Genomic DNA, 24346 nt, shown 5'->3' on the forward strand with positions numbered 1-24346 from the left:
TTATTTTTAAAACAACTTTTTCGGCTGAACAAAGACATAGGGCGGGATTCTCCAACCCCCCAACGCCGGGTCGGAGAATCCCCAGGGGGCGGCGTCCATCCCGCCCCGCCGCCGGTTTTCGGGCGGGGAGGCGATTACGCCACGCCGGTCGGGGTCCGTTGGCAGCGGTTCCCCCGGCAATTCTCCGGGCCCCGATGGGCCGAGCGGCCGTCCGTTTTCGGCCAGTCCCGCCAGCGGGAAATGGGCATGGTCCCACACGGCGGCCCTGGCTGGTAGGCCGGCTGGTGCGGTCCTCGGGGGGGGATCCGGCCCCGGGAGGGGGGGGGGACACACACACACACACTCTTTCCTTCCACGCCGGCCTCTGTAGGGCTCCGCCATGGCCGGTGCGGAGAAGACACACCCTGAGCAGAACCATGCCAGCCCTTTGGCGCCGTGCCAACCCCTCCGGCACCGGCCTAGCCCCCGGAAGTGCGGAGGATTCCACAACTTCCGGTTGGCCCGACGCCGGACTGGTTCGCGCCGTTCTTGGGCTAATTTACCAATTGTGGGAGAATCCCGCCCAAGATGTGTCACCCTCGGTCTGCAAGTTACCGTTAACACCGGAGAGTCTCCATAACAGAAGTATTCCCAGTTTCGGGAATGTCACTTCTCAGTATGTCTCAGAAGCTTCTATCACACTATCTGGGGAACCATACATCCCAACATCAAAGGAAGCTGGCTACACAAAGGCTATTTGCAAACCATAAGAGGTCTACAGCACAGTAAAGGCCCTTCGGCCCATCGCGCCTGCGCCGGTCAAAAACATTTGCTAGCGGAGTCCGAAAGTCTACAAAGACAAATCATATCAGACCCTCAAACAAATCGCACCCCTTCCAACGCATAATGGCCAAGATGTTAACGGCCCCGGAACACACAGCCAATTTGCCAACACTGGATAAATAACCTTTTGTCGAAGGCATTGTGGTGAGATACGTTCACGTGACCTCAGACTCTGGCTTGTTGAACAGGTTTGTGTTGCCTTCCTGAGCAGCAAGCTCCAATCTGCTGCTTGGCAGCTGACAGGCAGGCCCTGCCTGGCCAGGCTGAACAACTGCCCTTCCCATCGAACCTGACTGCCGATCATCTATGAGCCGACTTCGCCTTGTGACACGAACACCACCAGAACAGAGGATTCCGATTTTAGCCCCCCAACATCTGTGTTCCCCTTCCTTTACTGTACGAGTGTGGAGGAGGAAGTTGTGGACCTCCTTTCTCTCAGTTTATGAACGCTTGCAATAAACTAACCCTCTGAGTTAATACTTCCTGGTTTGCAGTGGGGTTATTAGTAGAAATTGGATGAAAGACCCAAGGGTTGGGAAATATGTCACCATTTATTAAGGGAAAAAAATTCAAAAGACCCATGAGGAATGTAGGACATTTTCATACATATTGTATTATGTGGCTGGTGCAGTCATGTTATTGAAAGAACTTGGGTTAAGGTATCTGGATAATGGCGGGAATTCTCCGACCATTGGGATTGTCTTTTCCCACTGGCAGCATACCCCCGCCGGCGGGTTTCCCGGCGGTGTGGGGGTCTCTTCAATGGGAAATCTCATTGACCAAGGGCGGGAAGAGAGAATCCCAGAATCCTGCCGCCAGCGAATGGCACACCCCTGAGAAACACGTGGCTGGGGCGGCAGGGAATCCTGTCCTATATGTCAGCTAAAGCGGTGATGAAGGGGTTAACAGCGAGGCAGGCTGTGATGTCACTCATGGGAGGGGCTGTTTTGTTTTGCAGCCTTGCCCTGTGCCTGTTGTTTTTTTAGTTTTTCTTAGTTCTGCTCTAGTTTCTGAGAAAAGATGCGTTTCTCAGACTGACGTCCGAAAGCTTCTCTCCCAAGGACTTAGAGCATAAATGTGGAAGCCACTGAGTGTTAACCGTACTAATAAGTGGCGTTTGGCCCGCGCATGGATTTTGCTTAATTTAAATTTAGAAGTAGATGAGGACGTTAGTGCAAAGACCTTTCTTTTTTTTAAAGAACTGTTTAACTGTCAATTGAAAAGCTGTTTTTTCCTTGGATGGTAATGGGATTAATCCTGCGTTAATAATAATGTTTGTTTTAATATAAAAAGTCTCTGGCTGTCCGTGGAATCATTCCTGGAGCGAAATATCCTTTCTTCAGTTTACAAAATTGAAAATTTCTCTGGGTCTCGTCTGGTTTCCTAATATAAACTGGAGCCTGATCCAGGTACCATAACACTGTTTACAGACGGGCGGTGGGAGTAAAAATCAGAACTATTCAAACTGACCCGCCTCCTGTCCGTAACAACATAAAAATTCCAATGAAATTGGTGTTGTCTCTACGCTTATTTGCTATATCAACAACAAAAGAAGAGAGGAACAAGGGGCGTCATTCTCCGACCCCCCGCCGGGTCGGAGAATGGCCGTTGGCCGCCGTGAATCCCGCCCCCGCCGAAGTCTCCGGTACCGGAGATTGGGCGGGGGCGGGAATCGGGCCACGCCGGTTGGCGGGACCCTCCGCTCAATTCTCCGGCCCGGATGGGCCGAAGTCCCGCCGAGAAATTGCCTGTCCCGCCGGCGTAAATCAAAGCTACTATTTACCAGCGGGACCAGGCGGCGTGGGCGGGCTCCGGGGTCCTGGGGGGGGCGCGGGGCGATCTGACCCCGGGGGGTGCCCCCACAGTGGCCTGGCCCGCGATCGGGGCCCACCGATAAGCGGGCGGGCCTGTGCCGTGGGGGCACTCTTTCCCTTCCGCCTCCGCCACGGCCTCCACCATGGCAGAGGCGGAAGAGACTCTCCCCACTGCGCATGCGCGGGAAGCTGTCGGCGGCCGCTGACGCTCCCGCGCATGCGCCGCATTTCCGCGCCAGCTGGCGGGGCACCAAACGCCATTTCCGCCAGCTGGCGGGGCAACAAACGCCATTTCCGCCAGCTTGCGGGGCGGAAATCCCTCCGGCGCCGGCCTAGCCCCTCAATGTTGGGGCTCGGCCCCCAAAGATGCGGAGCATTCCGCACCTTTGGGCCGGCGCGATGCCCGTCTGATTGGCGCCGTTTTGGGCGCCAGTCGGCGGACATCGCGCCGTCGGGGGAGAATTCCGCCCAAGAATTGGGAACCCAGGATCACACTTTGGAAGGTGCTGTTTTGCACGAGATACTCAATTCATCTTAGAATCACAGAATCTCTAGAGTGCAGGAGGAGGCCCATCAAACTGCACCAACGTTCTGAAAGAGCACTCTACCCAGACCCATTCCCCCACCCTATCCCCATAACCCCACCTAACCTATACATCCCTGGACACTAAGGGACAATTTTAGCATGGCCAATCCAACCAACTGCACATCTTTGGACTGTGGGAGGAAACCGGAGCATCCGGAGGAAACCCACACAGCCAAGGGGAGAACGTGCAAACTCCACACAGTTACCCAAGGCAGGAATAGAACCTGGATCCCTGGCACTGTGAGGCATCTCAGCCATAAAGCCAGGTCACCTCCCCCAATCCATATATAGTGCAATCACATTTACCCACCGCTTGCCAAAAACAAAACTCGCCAATTTAAGCAAATCTCTGAGCAGTTCCTAGTCTTCAGTCGGCACTTGACAAGGAGAGCACGGTAGCACAGTGATTAGCACAGTTGCTTCACAGCTCCAGGGTGCCAGGTTCGATTCCCAGCTTGGGTCACTGTCTGTGCGGAGTTTGCACTTTCTCCCCGTTTCCTCCCACAGTCCAAAGATGTGCAGGTTAGGCGGATTGGCCATGATAAATTGCCCTTAGTGTCCAAAACGGTTAGGTGGGGTTACTGGGTTACAGGGATAGGGTGAAGGTATGGGCTTAGGTAGGGTGCTCTTTCCAAGGGCCGGTGCAGACTCGATGGGCCGAATGGCCTCCTTCTGCACTGTAAATTCTATGATTGGAATATCCTTCACTACTGGAATGCAAACTAAGCAGATCTACCTGAAGGTTAAAAAGACCAGTGTGAACTGCGCCTTTCCAAATGCTGCCAGTCTTCCTGCCGTACACTGTGTGTACTGCTTTACTGGCACTGATGGTAGGAATGTCTCAGCGCCGTCACATACATGCGCAGTGATTCTCAGCTGAATTCTACGATGTCATGGTCCATTTGCCACAAACAGCTTGTGCATACATGGAATAGTGAACACATTTTACAGATGGTTTCAAAGAAGGTGCTGCGGCCTGTGAATAAAAGCGAGCGAGCGATGTGCACCATTGCCCTCCCACAACCCAAGTCTCTGTGTAACCCCTGTTAATGCTACAGCTGCACTGCTGCATATTATTCAAATGGACATGATTGGAAATTGCACACAGCGAGCGTCTCCGAAATCCCACACTGACTAAAACTTAATATCGTTCAGATTCTGTGGCATCCTCAGCTCAAGCGACAGAGCATAAGCAATGTAAATTGCCGTTGGTCTTGACCGCCACTGACACAGAACATCCTCCTTGGTGAATTTCACCGGATGTCAAATGCATCAAAACGATGGGAGCAAATCTCATGGTCGGAAAGACGCTGATTAAGCACACACGGGTTCACTCGCATGGTCTGCTACGGGGCTAATAATCCAGAGTCACAAGTTTAAATCCCACCACAGCAGCTGGGGAACTGAAACTCAGTTCATTAAACTGACCTGGAACTTAAATCTATTAATAATGGTGACTCTGAAACTACTAGACTGTCATAAAAATCCATCCCAGTCCAGAATATCTTTTAGGATATTACCTGCCGGGATCAGAGATTCCAGACCCACAGCAATATGTTGACTCTTAACTACCCTCCGAAGGGACCAGGCGATTATATTCAAGAAGAGAGTTCACCAACTCAGAGGGCAATTAGGGATTGGCAATAACCCAGTGAACAAATTAAAAAAGCATTAGCACAAACGTACTGTCCCATATCTATCAGTGATTCCACTTAGCACAGGCACGGATACTAGACCAATGCCAGCCGGGGGTTAAGGTCTGAACTCTTGGTCATCCTTCAAGACAAAGATGACCTTGTTCATCATCTGGGATGGTTGGTAGGTGACTGACGAGGTAGATTTGGACCCGCAAGGTTCTGCTACAAATCATAGAAACCCTACAGTGCAGGAGACCATTCAGCCCATCGAGTCTGCACTGACCCTCCGAAAGAGCACCCGACCGAGGCCCACGCCCTAGTCCCGTAAACCCCACCTAGCCTATTTTGAGAACTATAGGGTAATTGGTCATGGCCAATCCACCTAACCCGCACATCTTTGGACTGTGGGAGGAAACCAGAGCACCCGGGAGGAAACCCGTGCAGACACAGGGAAAATGTGCAAACTCCACAAGCACAGTCACCCAAGGCCGGAATTGAGCCTGGTGCCCACTGTGCCACTCCTAGGAAATAGGATAGGATAATAAGAACATAAGAACTAGGAACAGGAGTAGGCCATCTGGCCCCTCGAGCCTGCTCCGCCATTCAATGAGATCATGGCTGATCTTTGTGGACTCAGCTCCACTCTCCGGCCCGTACACCATATCCCCGAATCCCTTTATTCTTTAGAAAGGTATCTATCTTTTTCTTAAAAACGTTTAAAGAAGGAGGCTCAACTGCTTCACTGGGCAAGGAATTCCAGAGATTCACAACCCTTTGGGTGAAGAAGTTCCTCCTAAACTCGGTCCTAAATCTACTTCCCCTTATTTTGAGGCTATGCCCCCTAGTTCTGCTTTCCCCGACCAGTGGAAACAACCTGCCCGCATCTATCCTATCTATTCCCTTCATAATTTTATATGTTTCAATAAGATCCCCCCGCATCCTTCTAAACTCCAATGAGTACAGTCCCAGTCTACTCAACCTCTCGTCATAATCTAATCCCCTCAACTCTGGGATCAACCTAGTGAATCTCCTCTGCACTCCCTCCAGTGCCAATATGTCCTTTCTCAGGTAAGGAGACCAAAACTGAACACAATACTCCAGATGTGGCCTCACCAACACCTTATACAATTGCAGCATAACCTCCCTAGTCTTGAACTCCATCCCTCTAGCAATGGAAGACAAAACTCGATTAGCCTTCTTAATCACCTGTTGCACCTGCACACCAACTTTTTGCGACTCGTGCACCAGCACACCCAGGTCCCTCTGCACAGCAGCATGTTTTAACATCTTACCGTTTAAATAATAATCCATTCTGCTGTTATTCCTCCCAAAATGGATAGCCTCACACTTGCCAACATTGAATTCCATCTGCCAGACCTTAGCCCATTCACCTAACCTATCCAAATCCTTCTGCAGACTTCCGGTATCCTCTGCACTTTTTGCTTTACACTCATCTTAGTGTCGTCTGCAAACTTTGCCACATTGCACTTGGTCCCCAACTCCAAATCATCTATGTAAATTGTGAATAACTGCGGGCCCAACACTGATCCTTGAGGGTCCCCACTAGTTACAGGTTGCCAACCAGAGAAACACCCATTTATCCCCACTCTCTGCTTTCTGTTAGTTAACCAATCCTCTACCCATGCTACCACTTTACCCTCAATGCCATGCATCTTTAGTTTATGCAGCAACCTTTTGTGTGGCACCTTGTCAAAAGCTTTCTGGAAATCCAGATATACCACATCCATTGGCTCCCCGTTATCTACTGCACTGGTAACGTCCTCAAAAAATTCTACCAAATTAGTCAGACACGACCTACCCTTTATGAACCCATGCTGCGTCTGCCCAATGGGACAATTTCCCTCCAGGTGCCCCGCTATTTCCTCCTTAATGATAGATTCCAGCATTTTCCGCTACAACCGAAGTTAAGCTCACCGGCCTATAATTACCCGCTTTCTGCCGACCTCCTTTTTTAAACAGTGGTGTCACGTTTGCTACTTTCCAATCCTCTGGGACCATCCCAGAGTCTAGTGAATTTTGAAAAATTATCACTAGTGCGTTTACAATTTCCCTCGCCATCTCTTTTAACACTCTGGGATGCATCCCATCAGGGCCAGGAGACTTGTCTACCTTTAGCCCCATTAGCTTGCCCAATACTACCTCCTTAGTGATTACAATCATCTCAAGGTCCTCACCTATCATATCTTTATTTCCATCAGTCACTGGCATGTTATTTGTGTCTTCCACAAGACTGGCCCAAAAAACCTGTTCAGCTCCTCAGCCATTTCCCCGTCTCCTATTACTAAATCTTCCTTCTCATCTTCCAAAGGACCAATATTTACCTTAGCCACTCTTTTTTGTCTTATATATTTGTAGAAGCTTTTACTGTCTGCTTTTATGTTCTGAGCAAGTTTACTTTCATAGTCTACCTTACTCTTCTTTATAGCTTTTTTAGTAGCTTTCTGTTGTCCCCTAAAGACTTCCCAGTCCTCTAGTCTCCCACTAATTTTGCCACTTTGTATGTTTTTTCCTTCAATTTGATACTCTCCCTACTCCTTAGATATCCACGGTCGGTTTTTCCCCTTTCTACCGTCTTTCTTTTTTGTCGGTATGAACCTTTCCTGAACACTGTGAAAGATCGCTCGGAAGGTTCTCCACTGTTCCTCAACTGCTTCACCATGAAGTCTTTGCTCCCAGTCTACCTTAGCTAGTTCTTCTCTCGTCCCACTGTAATCGCCTTTGTTTAAGCACAAAACACTAGTGTTTGATTTTACCTTGTCATTCTCCAACTGTATTTTAAATTCCACCATATTGTGGTCGCTCCTTCCAAGAGGATCCCGAACTATGAGATCATTAATCAATCCTGCCTCATTACACAGGACCAGATCTAGGACCGCTTGTTCCCTTGTAGGTTCCATTACATACTGTTCCAGGAAATTATCCCGGACACATTCTATAAACTCCTCCTCAAGGCTGCCTTTACCAACCTGGTTAAACCAATCGACATGCAGATTAAAATCTCCCATGATAACCGCTGTACCATTTCTACATGCATCCGTTATTTCTTTGCTTATTGCCTGCCCTACCATCCTGTTACTATTTGGTGGCCTATAGACTACTTCTATCAGTGACCTTTTCGCCTTACTATTCCTGATTTCCACCCAAATTGATTCAACCTTGTCCTCCATAGCACCAATATCATCCCTTACTATTGCCCGGATGCCATCCTTAAACAACAAAGCTACACCACCGCCCTTACCATCCATTCTATCCTTTCGTATAGTCTGATACCCTTGGATATTTAACTCCCAGTCGTGACCATCTTTTAACCATGTTTCAGTAATGGCCACTAAATCATAGACATTCACGATGATTTGCGCCATCAACTCATTCACCTTATTCCGTATACTAAGAGCATTCAGGTAAAGTACACTTATGCTGTTTTTTATGTCTTTGTTATGAATCCTAACACCTTGATCAGTAACTTTTCGCAATTTATTTTTCCTCTTACCCCTTCTCCTAATTTTCCTAGTCTTTGAACCCCTATCTCTACATAATAACCTGTCACATAACCTGCTGCCTTGCTCTCCATTAACCATTATACTGTCCATAGCTTTACCCTTCCCTTCCCCCCAACTTGCCAGTTTAAAGGATAGTGCAGGTGACCGAGTCTTGGATGAGTTGCTGGCTCAGAATTTCCTCCCCTTGGGTTTTCCCACTGCCTCCGGATATGTGCTTACTTTCAAATGGAGGTTTTTTAAAACGTTGGTTGAACCAGGTGCAACGATCCCGAATGAGCTTCTCCCAGGTCTCAAAGTCAATATCAAAACTCCCAAGTAAAACCTTCAGAGAGGGAGAGACACATTCCTGAGTTACTTTCGAGGCAAAGCACAGCAAGCCCTCCTCGTCCAAAGATTCCCACTCGGGATTTAGATCCCAACTCTCGGACCCAACACTAACGGTATCAATACATCATAGGGTGCCATCAATCAAACCTCAATCAATAAAAAAAACTTCATGCTGTATAGCACTTCATCAGGTCCTCAGAACAGCTTAAAACACTTTACAATGAAAATCAGTCATTTGCTTCAGAGTGCAAAGTGGGAACTTGTCCAACTTGGCAGAAGGAAGGTGTCACATTATTTAAAAGGCAGAGAGATTGTGATTACAGAGGGACCTGGGTGTCTTGGTAAATGACCCACAAAGTTAGTGTGCAGGTACAGCAAGTGGTTAGGGAGGCAGGTGGAGTGTTGATATTTATTGTAAGGGAAATGGAATATAAAAGTAGCTTTAAACAAAAAAAAAGAGTCATCCAGACTCGAAACGTTAGCTCCCTTCTCGCTCCACGGTTGCTGTCAGACCTGCTGAGATTGTTCAGTATTTTCTGGTTTTGTTTCAGATTCCAGCATCTGCAGTCATTTGCTTTTACCTAAAAAAGTCAGGATTGTTGTGCTACAGTTGTTTAGGGTGTTGGTGAGACCACCTCTGGAGTAGAGTTTTGGTCTCCTTATTTGAAAAAGGATATCATTGCATTATAAGAAGTTCAGAGAAGGTTCACTTGATACCTGGCTTGAAGGGGTTGTCTTCTGAGGAAAGGTTGGGCCAGTATCCACCGGGCTTGGGAAGGTTGAGAGGTGATTTAATTGAAACATATAAAATACTGAGGGGGACTTTACGGGATGAATGCTGAGAGGGGGTTCCCCTCACAGGAGAGACGAGAACTAGGGGACACAATTTAAAAATAAAGGCATCTCCTATTTAAGACGAAGAAGAGGAGAATTCTTTGCTCCGAGGGGTCGCTCGTCTGTGGAACTCTCTTCCCCAGAGAGCAATGGAGGCAGGGTCTTTGCGACACGGTAGCACACTGGTTAGCAGTGCTGCTTCATAGCTCCAGGAACGCGGGTTTGGTTCCCAGCTAGGGTCATTGTCTATGCGGAGTCTGCACATTCTCCCCGTGTCTGCGTGGGTTTCTTCCCGGTGCTCCAGGTTCCTCCCACAAGTCCCGAAAGACGTGCTGTGTTAGTCATTGACTTCAGGAAGCAAAGTACTGTACACACCCCTGTCTCCATCAATGGTGCTGAGGTGGAGATGGTTGACAGCTTCAAATTCCTAGGTGTGCACATCACCAAAAATCTGTCCTGTCGACGCTATGACCAAGAAAGCACAACAACACCTATACTTCCTCAGGAAACGAAGGAAATTCGGCATGTCCACATTGACTCTTACCAACTTTTACAGTGTACCAGGTGCGCCATAGAAAGCATCCTATCTGGCTGCATCACAGCCTGGTATGGCAACTGCTCGGTCCAAGACCGGAAGAAACTACAGAGTCGTGAACATCACCCAGTCCATCACACAAACCCGCTTCCCATCCATTAATTCTGTCACTGCTGCTTTGGGAAAGCGGGCAGCATAATCAAAGACCCCTCCCACCCGGCTTACTCACTCTTCCAACTTCTTCCATCAGGCAGGAGAGTTTACAAAAACAACTTCTTCCCCGCTGTTACCACACTCCTAAATGTCCCTCTCATGGACTGATCTGATCTCTTCACACATCTTCTCTACTGAGTAGTACTACACTCCTGTGCTTCATCTGATGCCTGTGTCTATGTATTTACAGTGTATTTTATGTTTGCCCTATTATGTATTTTCTTTTCATGTACGGAACGATCTGTTTGAGCTTCACGCAGAACAATTCTTTTCACTGTACCTCGGTACACGTGACAATAAATCAAACCATGTTTGTATTAAGTAACATTCTGAATTCTCCCTCTGTGTACCCGAACAGGCGCCGGAGTGTGACGACTAGGGGATTTTCACAGTAACTTCATTCCAGTTAATGTAAGCCGAATAAAGATTATTATTATTCAAGGCTGAGTTAGTTGGATTATTGATTGGCAAGGAAGTCTACAGGAACAACATAAGAACTCGGAGCAGGAGTCGGCAATTCAGCCCCTCGAGCCCTCTCCGCCATTCAACACGATCATTTTAAAAAATAAATTTAGAGTACCCAAATCATTTTTTCAAATGAAGGGGCAATTTAGCGTGGCCAATCCACCTAGCCTGCACATCTTTTGGTTGTGGGGGCGAAACCCATGCAAACACGGAGAGAATGTGCAAATCCCACACGGACAGTGAACCAGAGCCGGATCGAACCTGGGGACCTCGAGGCTGTGAGGCTGCAGTGCTAACCCACTGTGCCACCGTGCTGCCCCATTCAACACAATCTCATCTCGGCCTCAGCTCCACTTTTCTGCCCGTTCTCCATAACCCCTCAACCCATTACTAAAATCTGTCCACCTCCTCCTTAAATATACATCCACCGCACTCTGGGACAGTGAATTCCACAGATTCGTGGCCCTTTGAGAGAAGTAATTTCTTCTCATCTGTTTTAAATCTGTTACCCCTTATCCTAAAACTATGCCCTCTTGTTCTGGATTTCCCCACAAGAAGCAGCATCCACTCTAGATCTACTGTGTCAATATCTTTTACCATCTTATAGAGCTCAATTCAACCGCCTCTTTCTTCTGAACTCGAGAGAGTATAGGCCTAAACGCCTCAATCTCTTCAGAAGACAAACCCCTCATCTCCGGAATCAATCGAGTGAACCTCCTCTGAACTGCCTCCAATGCAACCACATCCCTCCTCAAATAAGGGGACCAAAACTGTACACAATACTCCGGACGCGATCTCACCAATGTTAAGTAATGGGTTAAGAGACATTGCAATTAGTTGTCTCATTTATGTTAAGTATCCATTAATTGACACTGATATGTAAAGGGGCTTCAGGTGGCCTCTGTCAGGTGATGTATAGTGAGAGATTTGTGCAAAGGCTCTTGGAAGGAAATAAATGTGTGTTTGTGATAAAGGAACAGAACTTTAGACTCTTCATATCACAGCAACTAAAACGTCTAACAATTGGTAGCAGAGGATGGTTGCTGTGTAAATGTGAAGGGTTGAAAGATACAACTTTTCCAGATCAAACCAAGAAGTGAGTGAGAAAAGAAAAAAAAAGGGATATATGGCTGAACCGAGGATAAAGATGGCTGGATATGACTATCCTCCCTTATTTTCTGAAAGGGAATTGTACAACCAATGGAGAAGTGCAGTAGTTATGTGGACTAAGGTAACTGCTTTGGGAAAGAGAAAACAAGGTATGGCATTGGCTCTTTCTCTACCATATGGCAGTAAAATCCAAAATAAAGTGCTTTCTGAGCTGGAATTGGAAGAGTTAGTACATTATATGGATAAGATTTATAAGAAAGATGACTTGTTAAGTGCGTATGAAGCATGGTCGGATTTTGATAAGTTCCGGAAAATGGAGGATATCCCCATGGAAGACTATATAATGGAATTTGGCAGACTATATAAAAGGCTGCAGAAACACAACCTGGAATTTCCACAGTCTGTGGTGGCCTTTAAATTACTTGACTGTGCTTGAGTGAGCAACATGGATAGGCTCCTGGTTTTGACAGGAGTTCAGTTTACTGATCAGGATACCTTATTTGAACAGATGACAAAAGCTTTACAAACGTTTCTGGGGAAACATTCGATTCCGATGGCTCTGACGACTCAAATAGGTCAGCCTGCAATAAGGCAGAATATGGAAGATACACTAGTAACAGGATGGCGAAATCGTATGGCTACGAACAGGGCTCAAGACTATAGACGGAGACCGAGACAAGGAAATTATGAAGACAGAAACCCAGTTAGAACCTACAATAGGAAGATGAACCCCAGAAATGCACGGGGCATGATAAATCGATGTTTTCGATGTGACTCTCAATACCATTATGCTTTCAACTGTCCAACTCGCTATGATAGAGTGTTTGAAGCGACACATGACACGGAAGAGTCAGAAGAGGAAAAAGATAGTGACCAGAAAGAAGGCATTGTCCTATTGACAAGCAGTTTTACGCCGGTAATGAGGGTGTTGGTTGCAGAATCCTTCAACTGTGCTGTATTGGACAGTGGCTGCACATCTACTGTGTGTGGAATTGACTGGTTAAAATGTTACCTGGACTCTTTGAATGCTGAAAATCCTGACAAGGTTAAGGAATTTGAAAGTTCCACAAGTTTCAGGTTTGGGGATGATAATACTCTGAAATCGCTGAAAAGAGTGGTGATCCCTTGCAATATTGCCGGAGTGAATCATTACATTAGCACGGATGTTGTATCAAATGAGATATCTTTGCTTCTGAGCAGACCGTCGATGAAGAAAGCACACATGAAACTGGATATGGAACAGGATAAGGCAACAGTTTTTGGAAAGACGGTGGACTTACAATTTACACATTCGGGACACTATTGTATTCCATTACTGACAAGTAATATTTCAAGTAGAGTGGTTAAGGATGTGTTAATGGCAGTTGAAAATGGGACTTTAGCTGATAAAAAGCTTGTGGTATTAAAACTGCATAGGCAATTTGCACATCCATCTCCTCGGAGGCTGAAAAATTTATTCAAGGATGCAGGGGTAAGGGATGACGACTATACTAAACTGATAGAACAGGTTAGTTGACCGCTGTGAAGTTTGTAGGAAGTACAGAAGGACACCAGCACGACCGATAGTAACCCTACCTTTGGCCAGGGATTTTAACGACATTGTGGCCATGGAACTTAAGATCTGGGATAAAGCAAATAATATATTTATCTTGTAGATTTAGCAACCAGATTTAGTCAATCAACGATTGTACGAAGTAAAGAAAAGAGAGTAATTCTGGATCAAATCATGGAAACATGGATAGGGCCAGGAATGGGTCCACCGGCAAAATTCTTTACAGACAATGGGGGAGAATTTGCTAATGATGAGTTTAGGGATATGTGTGAAAACATGAATATAGAGTTATTAACACAGCTGCAGAAAGCCCATTTAGTAATGGTGTCTGTGAAATAAATCATGCTGTCATCGATGACATGCTTCGGAGTATTTTGGCAGATCGACCAAATTGCAGGTTAAATTCAGCTTTAGCATGGGCAGTACATGCAAATAATTCATTGCAGATGGTTGGGGGCAATAGTCCTTGTCAATTAGTGTTTGGTAGAAATCCTAAAATTCCATCCATTTTGGATGACCAGCCTCCAGCTTGGGAGGGGACTACAATTAGCTCTGGTTTTGTTGAACATTTAAATGCATTACATAGCAGTAGAAAAGCTTTTTTGGAAGCAGAAGTCTCTGAAAGAATTCTCAGAGCTTTAAGACATAACGTACAGCCATCAGATGCCGTTATTCAGCAAGGAGGCATGGTATAACTATAAGAGAGACAATTCTAATGAATGAAAAGGCCCAGGGAAGATCATAGGCATAGATGGCAAAACAATTATTTTGCAACATGGTAATCAAACTGTTAGGGTACATTCATCAAGGATAATGGGTACAGATTACAAATTTTCAAATTTAGACAGAGCAGACAGACATGACGAGGAACCAGTGTCATCTGGTACGCATGTGTTACAGAACTATGAGGACCAATTAACTGATTATAGACAGAGTTTCTGTGGAGGAACACAACACTTCTGATGAATTAGAACAGGCCATTTTTCCGAAAGGGCAACTGCCAAAAGTTGGTACAAAAGTGACATACTTGCCTGAAGGGTCTAGTCAATGAAAGGATGCAACTGTTATTAGTAGAGCTGGGAAGGCCACTGGAAAGTATAAACATTGGTTGAATGTACAGCATTCAGGGGAAGGAGTCAAGACAATGGATTGGGAAAACGAAGTTCAAAAATGGAGGGCACAGAAACGCAGTGCTAGTTGAGATAGTACATCGGATAGTGAACAGGTCCGCAGGAAAAAGTGGAGAACTTTTGTAGCCAGTTAAAATGGCTAACTCCCGATTTAAAATGGCGAATGGCAATGGCTGGTGGGAAAGTCAGCCAACAGGACACAATCGAGCAGCTGCAGGTTGAGTGTGTATTTATCTCCTGGAAAGGCCAGACAAGATCGATACCGGCAACCATCAGCATAACAAAACACCAGCCATCTGCACATTAATGAGCAATCCCCAGGAACAATGAGCAACATTTAGACACATAAAGCCAAACCAGACTCTTTGGCGCCAGCAGAAGCCTACACAAAGGGAGGTGAATGACCACCTCAGGACCGCCCATCGATCAGGGAACCGCTCCAGCATTGGAGAAAATCGAACCAAGTGATTGGGACAAAGTCCAATCACTTGGAACCAGGTACAGGGTCCGCCCCGAAAGGCGGGAAGCCCCTGGGGACTATAAGAATCAAGCCCAAGTTCAAATTGTTCTTCTTGACCGGGTCACTCAGCAACGCGAACCAACCCTTGACAGTGACCGGTCCAGCCGCTGCTGATATCCAGTAAGTCTTACTTCAACGCTCGCTACGAGATAGGTGCTCCTAGCTACCAATCTGTACCAACTTCGAATCCCGCAGGCTCAGAACCCGAACGAAAGGCCATTCGTTTCCCTGACCTGGTGGGCCAGTTCCAAGTTAAGTATTGGCCTGTTAGCTGTAGAAGTAGCTTAGACGTAGAATTTGTACATGAGTAGTGATTACTGTGTATAATAAATGTGCTTTGATTTAAATCTTACTAAGCAGCGTATTGGATTATTGATCATTACTCGGACTTGAACCACGTGGCGGTATCAGAAAGATACCTGGCGACTCAAGAGCAAAGGTGATAAAACAGAGCAATTAAACTAAGGCAAAAGTTAGCAACACTATTGAAAGGACATCCCACAGCAGAAGGGAAAGATCGAGCAGTAGCAGTACAGAACGAGATACCAGGCGGGAGAGGGGACGTAGTTTATCAAGATCTCGGAACATGAGTAAGACTACGAATACTAATAGGAGTAGAAGCCCACATGCACGTGAGATTTTGGTGGCTTCAAATAAATTAGATGAAAAAGTTATCAAAGAAGCTAAACAGCAAGAATTGCATAGTTGGAGTGAATTTGAGGTATACACAGAAGTACCGGATAGGGGACAAAGAGCTCTATCCCACAGATGGATTTGCACGGAAAAGGTTCTTCCGGATGGAACTTATAAGGCAAAGGCCAGGTTTGTGGCAAGGAGATTTGAAGAAAACTTAGAAGATCAGGATTTAAGGGTAGATTCACCTACAGTAGGAAAGGTTATGTTAAAGATCTTCTTGGCTCTATTAGCCACAAAGGCATGGGAATGCAAATCTATAGATATAAAAGCAGCCTTTTTGCAGGGGCATCAGCTCCGGAGAGACATTTTTCTCCGTCCTCCTAAAGAAGCAGCTAACACAGAAGGGGTACTCTGGAAGTTGAACAAATGTGGATATGGATTAAATGATGCATCTAGAGTCTGGTATTTTTCGGTAAGGTCAGTTTTGTTAGAGTTAGACTGTTGCCAGTTGAAAGCAGATCCTGCCATGTTTTACTGGCACTATCAAGGAAATCTTTCTGGCATTTTTATGATGCATGTCGATGATTTTTTGTGGGGTGGGACTAGTGATTTTGAAGCTATTGTAATCTCTGGTTTGAGGAAATAATTCAGGGTTGGAAGTCAGGCTTCCGGTGCATTTAAATATACTGGACTGGAAATTGGACAAACTAAGTTAGGGGCAACTTTACGTCAGCAATCTTATTTGGAAAGCATCAGCCCAATAGCAATTAGGCATGGCCGAGTTTCACATAAAGACGCAATGGTTTCAAAGAGAGAAAAACAACTGCAAAGTTTAATTGGGCAACTGAACTGGTTAGGTAGACAGACTACTTTTGATGTCTTAAGAGTTGGGTACAAAAATGAATGATCCCAAAGTGGAAGACATAATAAGAGCAAATAAAGCGTTGGCCAAACTAAAAATGCAGGAGTGTGTTTTGAAGTTCAGGTTTTAGGACACCGTAGGCAAATTTATGTGATGGGGTTTCAAGCGCAGGAGGTTTTATAATTTTCCTTTTGGGGAACAATGGTAAATGTTGTCCGCTTGTGTGGGAAACTAAGAAAATAAGGAGAGTGGTAAAAAAGACTTTGGCTGCTGAGATGTTAAGCCTTGTAGAGGTGGTGGATATGGCCTTTTATATAAGTATGATATTGACAGAAATTTTGGGATTAGGGTAATATACCTATTGACTGTCACATTGACAATAAATCCCTGTGGGAAAATGTGCACTCTACAAAAAGTGTCAATGAAAAGAGGTTACGGATAGACAACGCAAGTTTGAAGCAGATGTTGGACAGAGGGGAAATAACAAAAATTAAATGGGTCGACAGGAGCTATTAACTGTCAGACTGTTTTATGAAAAGAGGGGCGAGTTCACAGAAACTTTTGGATATTGTTAATGAAGGGCGCTTGTTTCTGTGACTGTTTTTTTTTCTTTCTTTTCCAAAATATAAGGGGGGAAAATCATGTGTTTTTGAGTTTCTTGAAATTTTGTTTTCACCTAATTTTTTTTTTCTCCAGACTGTTAAGTAATGGGTTAAGAGACTTCCGGTTGCGGCTATGCGGAGCTAAGCCCACGATTCGGCAGCTCCCGCTATTACGGACTTTCGGGCTCATTGGAGGAGCCCCAACGGAAATTCTTTTGAAGACAACCCGTGGGGAAGTGAAGAGAGAGGTCCCCCTCCAACTTTTATGGACCGGGCCAGAAGTGCAACGGCCAGAAAAGCGGCATTGGAGCAGCGGGAGAAGCGAGGGGAAAAAAAATCAAAATGGCGGCGGCCGGGGACAAAGCGGAGTGCGGGCCGGAGCTGCAGGAATTCATCAAGCGCTGCTTTAAGGAGCTGCGCAAGGAGATGCTGGCGCCTATGCTGGCGGTAATTGAAGGACTAGGGATAACCCAGAAGGCCCACGAGGTGAAGATCCAGGAGGTACAGAAAAGAGTCAGAGTGAGAATGAGGACGAGCTCTTGGGCCTGGCGGTGAGAGTGGAGCGGCACGAGGCGCTACACAAGAGGTGGGCGGGAAGACTCGAAGACCTGGAGAACAGGTCGAGGAGAAAGAATCTGCGGATCCTGGGTCTCCCTGAAGGAGTGGAGGGGGCCGATGCCGTGGCATATGCGGGCACAATGATTGGGGTGATGATGGGTGCGGAGGCCCCTACGACGTCGCTTGAGCTGGACGGGGCACACCGGGTGCTGGCGAGGAAGCCAAAGGCAAATGAGCTGCCAAGGGTGATGGTGGTGAGATTTCACCGGTTCACAGACAGAGAGTGGGTCCTGAGATGGGCCAAGAAGGAGCGGAGCAGTAAGTGGGACAATGCAGAAATCCGAATATACCTGGACTGGAGCACGGAGGTTGCAAGGCGGAGAGCGGGTTTCAACCGGGCCAAAGCGGTGCTGCACCGGAAAGAAGTGAAATTCGGAATGCTGCAGCCAGCGCGACTGTGGGTCACATACAAGGACCAACACTATTACTTCGAAACGCCTGAAGAGGCGTGGACCTTCATACAAACCGAAAAGTTGGACTCTAACTGAGGGTTTGTGAGGGTGGGGGGGATGTTTGAGGGTTGAAGTGTGACGGTTGTTGTATATAGGGGGTCAATCACGCGCAGGAAATGTTACATGGGCTGGGGGAGAGAGACAAAGCCGCGACAGGTGCTGCGCCAGAGGGGGCGGGGCAGGCTTTGGAAAGCGCGGGGTTTTTCCCGCGCGCGGGAAGAAAGGCGGGAAGGGGAACGAAGGAACTCGTATTGATTGGGAGACTCCCACACAGGGGGGGGGGTGAGAGCCCCTCCAATCCGGCTGATAACGTGGAACGTGAGGGGCCTGAATGGGCCGGTGAAGAGGGCTCGAGTGTTCGCGCACTTGAAGGGACTGAAGGCAGACGTGGCTATGCTCCAAGAGACACACCTGAAGGTGGCGGACCAGGTCAGGTTAAGAATGGGATGGGTAGGACAGGTATTCCACTCGGGACTGGACGCGAAGAATAGAGGGGTGGCAATATTGGTGGGAAATCATGTGTCATTTGAGGCCAAGACTATTGTAGTGGATAATGGAGGGAGATATGTGATGGTGAGTGGTAGGTTGCAAGGGACGTGGGTGGTGTTGGTAAATGTATACGCCCCGAACTGGGATGATGCTGGATTCATGAAGCGCATGTTGGGGCACATTCCGGACCTGGAGGTAGGAGGCCTGATAATGGGAGGGGACTTCAATACAATGCTGGACCCAGCACTGGACCGCTCCAGATCCAGGCGGCGGCCAAGGTGCTTAGGGGGTTTATGGATCAGATGGGGGGAGTGGACCCATGGAGGTTTGCAAGGCCGCAGGCCAGGGAATTTTCTTTCTTCTCCCACGTGCACAAAGCCTACTCCCGGATAGATTTTTTTGTTCTGGGCAGGGCGCTCATCCAGAGGGTGGAGGGGACGGAGTATTCGGCCATAGCCGTTTCGGATCACGCGCCGCACTGGGTGGAAATGGGCCTGGGAGAGGAGAGGGGCCAACGCCCGCTATGGCGGCTGGATGTGGGACTGCTGGCAGATGAGGTGGTGTGTGGGAAGGTGAGGGGGTGTATCGAAAGGTACTTGGAGGCCAACGACAACGGGGAGGTGCGGGTGGGGGTGGTATGGGAGGCGTTGAAGGCGGTGATCAGGGGAAAGCTAATCTCCATCAGGGCTCATAGGGAGAAGACAGAGTGCATGGAAAGGGAGAGGTTAGTGGGGGAGATTTTGAGAGTGGACAGGAGATACGCAGAGGCCCCAGAGGAAAGATTACTTGGGGAAAGACGACGGCTCCAGACGGAGTTTGACCTGTTGACCACAGGGAAGGCGGAGGCACAGTGGAGGAAGGCGCAGGGGGCGACCTTCCAGTATGGGGAAAAGGCTAGTCGGATGCTGGCACACCAGCTCCGTAAGAGGACGGCAGCGAGGGAAATAGAGGGAATCAAAGATGGAAGGGGAGCCACGGTTCAGAGTGCGACGAAAATAAACGAGGTATTCAAGGCCTTCTATGAAGAGCTGTACAGATCCCAGCCCCCAGCGGGGATGAGACGATTCCTAGACCAACTGAGGTTCCCGAGGGTGGAGGAGCAAGAGGTGGCTGGTTTGGGGGCACCAATTGGGTTGGAGGAGCTGAGGGAGGGAGCATGCAGGCGGGGAAGGCCCCGGGGCCGGACGGGTTCCCGGTGGAGTTCTACAGAAAGTACGTAGACCTGTTGGCCCCGCTACTAGTGAGGACCTTTAACGAGGCAAGAGAGGAGGGGACCCTGCCTCCGACAATGTCGGAAGCGACAATTTCTTTGATCCTAAAGCGGGACAAGGACCCACTGCAATGTGGATCGTACAGGCCAATTTTGCTCCTCAATGTGGATGCAAAGTTGTTGGCAAAAGTGCTGGCCACGAGGATTGAGGACTGTGTCCCGGGGGTGATCCATGAGGACCAGACGGGATTCGTAAAGGGCAGGCAATTAAACACTAATGTGCGGCGGCTCTTAAACGTGATAATGATGCCATCGGAGGAGGGAGAGGCGGAGATAGTGGCAGCTATGGACGCGGAAAAGGCCTTTGACCAAGTAGAGTGGGAGTACCTCTGGGAGGTGCTGCGTAGGTTTGGGTTCGGGGGAGGGTTTATCAGTTGGGTTAAGCTCTTTTACAGAGCCCCGGTGGCAAGTGTAGTGACGAACCGGTGGAGGTCGGAGTACTTTCGGCTGTACCGAGGAATGAGGCAGGGGTGCCCCCTGTTGTTTGCATTGGCGATCGAACCCTTGGCCATGTCATTGAGGGAGTCTAATAAATGGAGGGGGGTGGTCCAAGGGGGAGAAGAGCATCGGGTGTCGCTATATGCAAATGACCTGTTGCTGTACGTGGCGGATCCAATGGAGGGGATGGTGGAGGTCATGCAGACTCTAAGGGAGTTTGGGGAGTTTTTGGGCTATAAGCTCAATGTAGGGAAGAGTGAGCTCTTTGTATTACAGGCAGGGGACCAAGAAAGAGGGATAGGGAAGCTACCGCTGAGGAGGGCGGCGGGGAGTTTTCGGTATCTGGGGATCCAGATAGCCAGGAGTTGGGGGGCCCTACATAAACTGAATCTGACGAGGTTGGTGGAGCAAATGGAGGAGGACTTCAAAAGATGGGACATGTTACCGCTCTTGCTGGCGGGTAGAGTGCAGTCGGTCAAAATGGTGGTCCTTCCGAGGTTTCTGTTTGTGTTTCAGTGCCTTCCCATCGTGATCACCAAGGGCTTTTTTAAGAGAGTAGGGAGGAGTATTATGGGGTTTGTGTGGGCAAATAAGACCCCGAGGGTAAGGAGAGGGTTCCTGGAACGCAGTAGGGACCGAGGAGGGTTGGCGCTGCCAAACCTAGGGAGCAACTACTGGGCAGCAAATGTGGCGATGATCTGCAAGTGGGTTATGGAGGGAGAGGGGGTGGCATGGAAGAGGATGGAGATGACGTCCTGTAAAGGAACGAGCCTGGGGGCGTTGGTGACGGCACCGCTGTCGTTCTCGCCGTCAAAGTATACCACAAGCCCGGTGGTGGCGGCAACGCTAAGGATCTGGGGCCAGTGGAGACGGCACAGGGGTGCAGTGGGAGCCTCTGTGTGGTCCCCGATCAGGGGTAACCACCGGTTTGTCCCGGGGAAGATGGACGGGGGGGGAGGGGGGTTCCAGAGCTGGCATCGGGCGGGGATTAGAAGAATGGGGGACCTGTTCATTGACGGGACGTTTGCGAGCCTAGGGGCACTGGAGGAGAAGTTCGAGTTACTCCCGGGAAATGCCTTTAGATATATGCAGGTGAGGGAGTTTGTGAGACGACAGGTGAGGGAATTCCCGTTGCTCCCGGCACAAGAAAATCAAGACAGGGTGATCTCGGGTGTATGGGTCGGGGAGGGCAAGGTGTCGGCAATACACCAGGAGATGAAAGAAGAGGGGGAAGCGCTAGCAGAAGAGCTGAAGGGTAAATGGGAGGAAGAGCTGGGGGTGGAGATCGAGGAAGGTCTGTGGGCTGATGCCCTAGGCAGGGTTAATTCCTCCTCCTCGTGTGCCAGGCTCAGCCTGATACAATTTAAGGTGGTTCACAGAGCTCACTTGACAGGGGCGAGGTTGAGCAGGTTCTTTGGAGTAGAGGACAGATGTGGAAGGTGCTCAGGGAGCCCGGCGAACCATGTCCATATGTTTTGGTCATGTCCGGCACTGGAGGGGTTCTGGAGAGGAGTGGCGGGAGCAATATCTCAGGTGGTGAAAGTCCGGGTCAAGCCAAGCTGGGGGCTAGCAATATTTGGAGTAGTGGACGAGCCGGGAGTGCAGGAGGTGAAAGAGGCCGGCATTCTGGCCTTTGCGTCCCTAGTAGCCCGGCGAAGGATCTTGCGAATGTGGAAGGAGGCGAAGCTCCCCAGCCTGGAGGCCTGGATAAACGACATGGCTGGGTTCATCAAGCTGGAGAGGATTAAGTTTGCCTTGAGAGGGTCTGCGCAGGGGTTCTACAGGCGTGGCAACCGTTCCTAGACTATCTCGCGGAGCGTTAGAGGAAGGTCGGTCAGCAGCAGCAGCAACCCGGGGGGGGGGAACGTCTTGGGAGAGGGGGGTGCGGGAGGGGGAATGCTTGGGAGGGTGGATGAGCAAGAGATAATATGACGGGTGGGGGAAACTGGCACGTGCGGGAGAGAGCCAGTGTATAAAGCTATGTAAATATACCATTTTGCCATGTATGTATCTTGCTCAATGCGATTTCTTGTTATTTTGTTACCGGGGCGGGGGGGTTATTGTTTGTAAGGGAGAAAAATTGTGTTGGTAAAAAACTTTAATAAATATATTTTTTCAAAAAGTAATGGGTTAAGAGACATTGCAATTAGTTGTCGCATTTATGTTAAGTATCCATTAATTGACACTGATATGTAAAGGGGCTTCAGGTGGCCTCTGTCAGGTGATGTATAGTGAGAGATTTGTGCAAAGGCTGTTGGAAGGAAATAAATGCGTGTTTGTGATAAAGGAACAGAACTTTAGACTCTTCATATCACAGCAACTAAAACGTCTAACAACTAATACCTTGTACAGTTGCAGCAACACTTCCCTACTTTTATGCTCTATTCCTTAGGCTATAAAAGGGCAAAATTCCATTTATTTTCCTTTTATTACCTGTTGTACCTGCATGCTAGTATTCTGCAATTCATGCACAAGGACACCCAGATCCCTCTGCACTGAATCACTCAAAGTTTCTCTCCATTTAGATCATAAGTTACCTTTCCATTTAACCAAAATGGATAACCTCACACTTATCCACATGAAACTCCATCTGCCAGAGTTTGGCCCACTCGCTGAATCTATCTATATCCATTTGTATTTCCTCATTGCCGCTTACTGTCCCACCTATTTTATAGCTAAAGTACATTCAATCCCTGCACCCGAGTCATTAATATAGATTGTAAATAGCCCAAGGACCAAACCCTATGACAACCCACTAGTTACATCTTGCGAACCCATTTAGAAAGTAGAGTTCAGGCCACAATCAGATCAGCTGTGATCTTATCAAGTGGAAGTGCAAGGGGCAGTATGACCTCATTGCTATGTTCTACGCCTCATACAACAGGGTGTCAAACAATCATAATTGATAAATCATAATATCCAACAATGTTTTTGTTACTGAGCCTAAATATTTTAATTTAACAAGTTAGAATTATACTTTTGTTAACGGCTACATAAAGTGTAATGCATCATTTAATTTAACCACAAAATGATATTTGAGCTGGTGTACATTCTCGTATTAGTCCTGGCCTCTGGGGAAGGTGCCCAGTCCAAGTGTTGAATTAATCAGATAGACACAAGGGATAAAACCTGACAAGATTAATCCCGAGACCCACACTTGCGGCGGTGTTGTTACTTACTGGAATAGGCAGCAATCATACTTAAGCCAATACTGTTTAATGCCATGTGATAAACGTCTCACAAAGTACTTTTTAATTCACCATCGTACATTGTACCTACCATCACCGAGAGATCAGTTACTACCCCGATTACTACATCCTAGTAAAGTCTCAGTGGTTACCGGTCTGCCATGATATCGGGAGCAATGAGGCAATTAAAAATCCAGTACAAGATTGGAAAGACAGCATCTAAATTAATACCATGCAAAATGATATGGAAAAGAAAACATAACCTAATACAGTGACTTGCTGGAGGTTTCCTAATGTTGCTTCTGATGCCACATTCACATCACGGAATTCACAAAATTGTTACTGCGCAGGAGGAATCCATTCGGCCCATTGTGTCTGGTTCTCCCGATGAGCTCCATTCCCCGTAACCGGTCAAATTCTTTCTTTCAAATAGCAGCCCAATTCCCTTTCGAATACTTCAATTGAACCTGCCTCTGCCACACTCTCAGGCAGCGCACCGCAAACCCTAACCACTCACTGCATGAAAAGGTTTCCCCTCAAATCACAATTGTTTATTTTGCTAACTACCTTAAATCTGAATCCTTTCATGAGTGGGAACGTTTCTCTCTGTCCGGGTCCCTCAGAATTTTGAATATCTCCACCAAATCTTCCCTGAACCTTCTTTTCCTCGCAGGAAAATAGGCCTAATTTCTCCAAATCTATCTTCTTAAGCAAGGTTTCTCATC

At 47.7% G+C, this 24346-nt stretch overlaps 1 protein-coding gene across 1 annotated transcript in view; it reads right to left on the bottom strand.

The window, feature by feature from the left end:
• Nucleotides 1-24346, bottom strand: part of cc2d1a (coiled-coil and C2 domain containing 1A) — a 104287-nt gene that overhangs the window by 76556 nt on the left and 3385 nt on the right. The window lies entirely within an intron of this gene.

This window comes from Scyliorhinus torazame, chromosome 27 (genome assembly GCF_047496885.1).
Source record: "Scyliorhinus torazame isolate Kashiwa2021f chromosome 27, sScyTor2.1, whole genome shotgun sequence".
NCBI classification, from domain to species: Eukaryota; Metazoa; Chordata; class Chondrichthyes; order Carcharhiniformes; family Scyliorhinidae; genus Scyliorhinus; species Scyliorhinus torazame.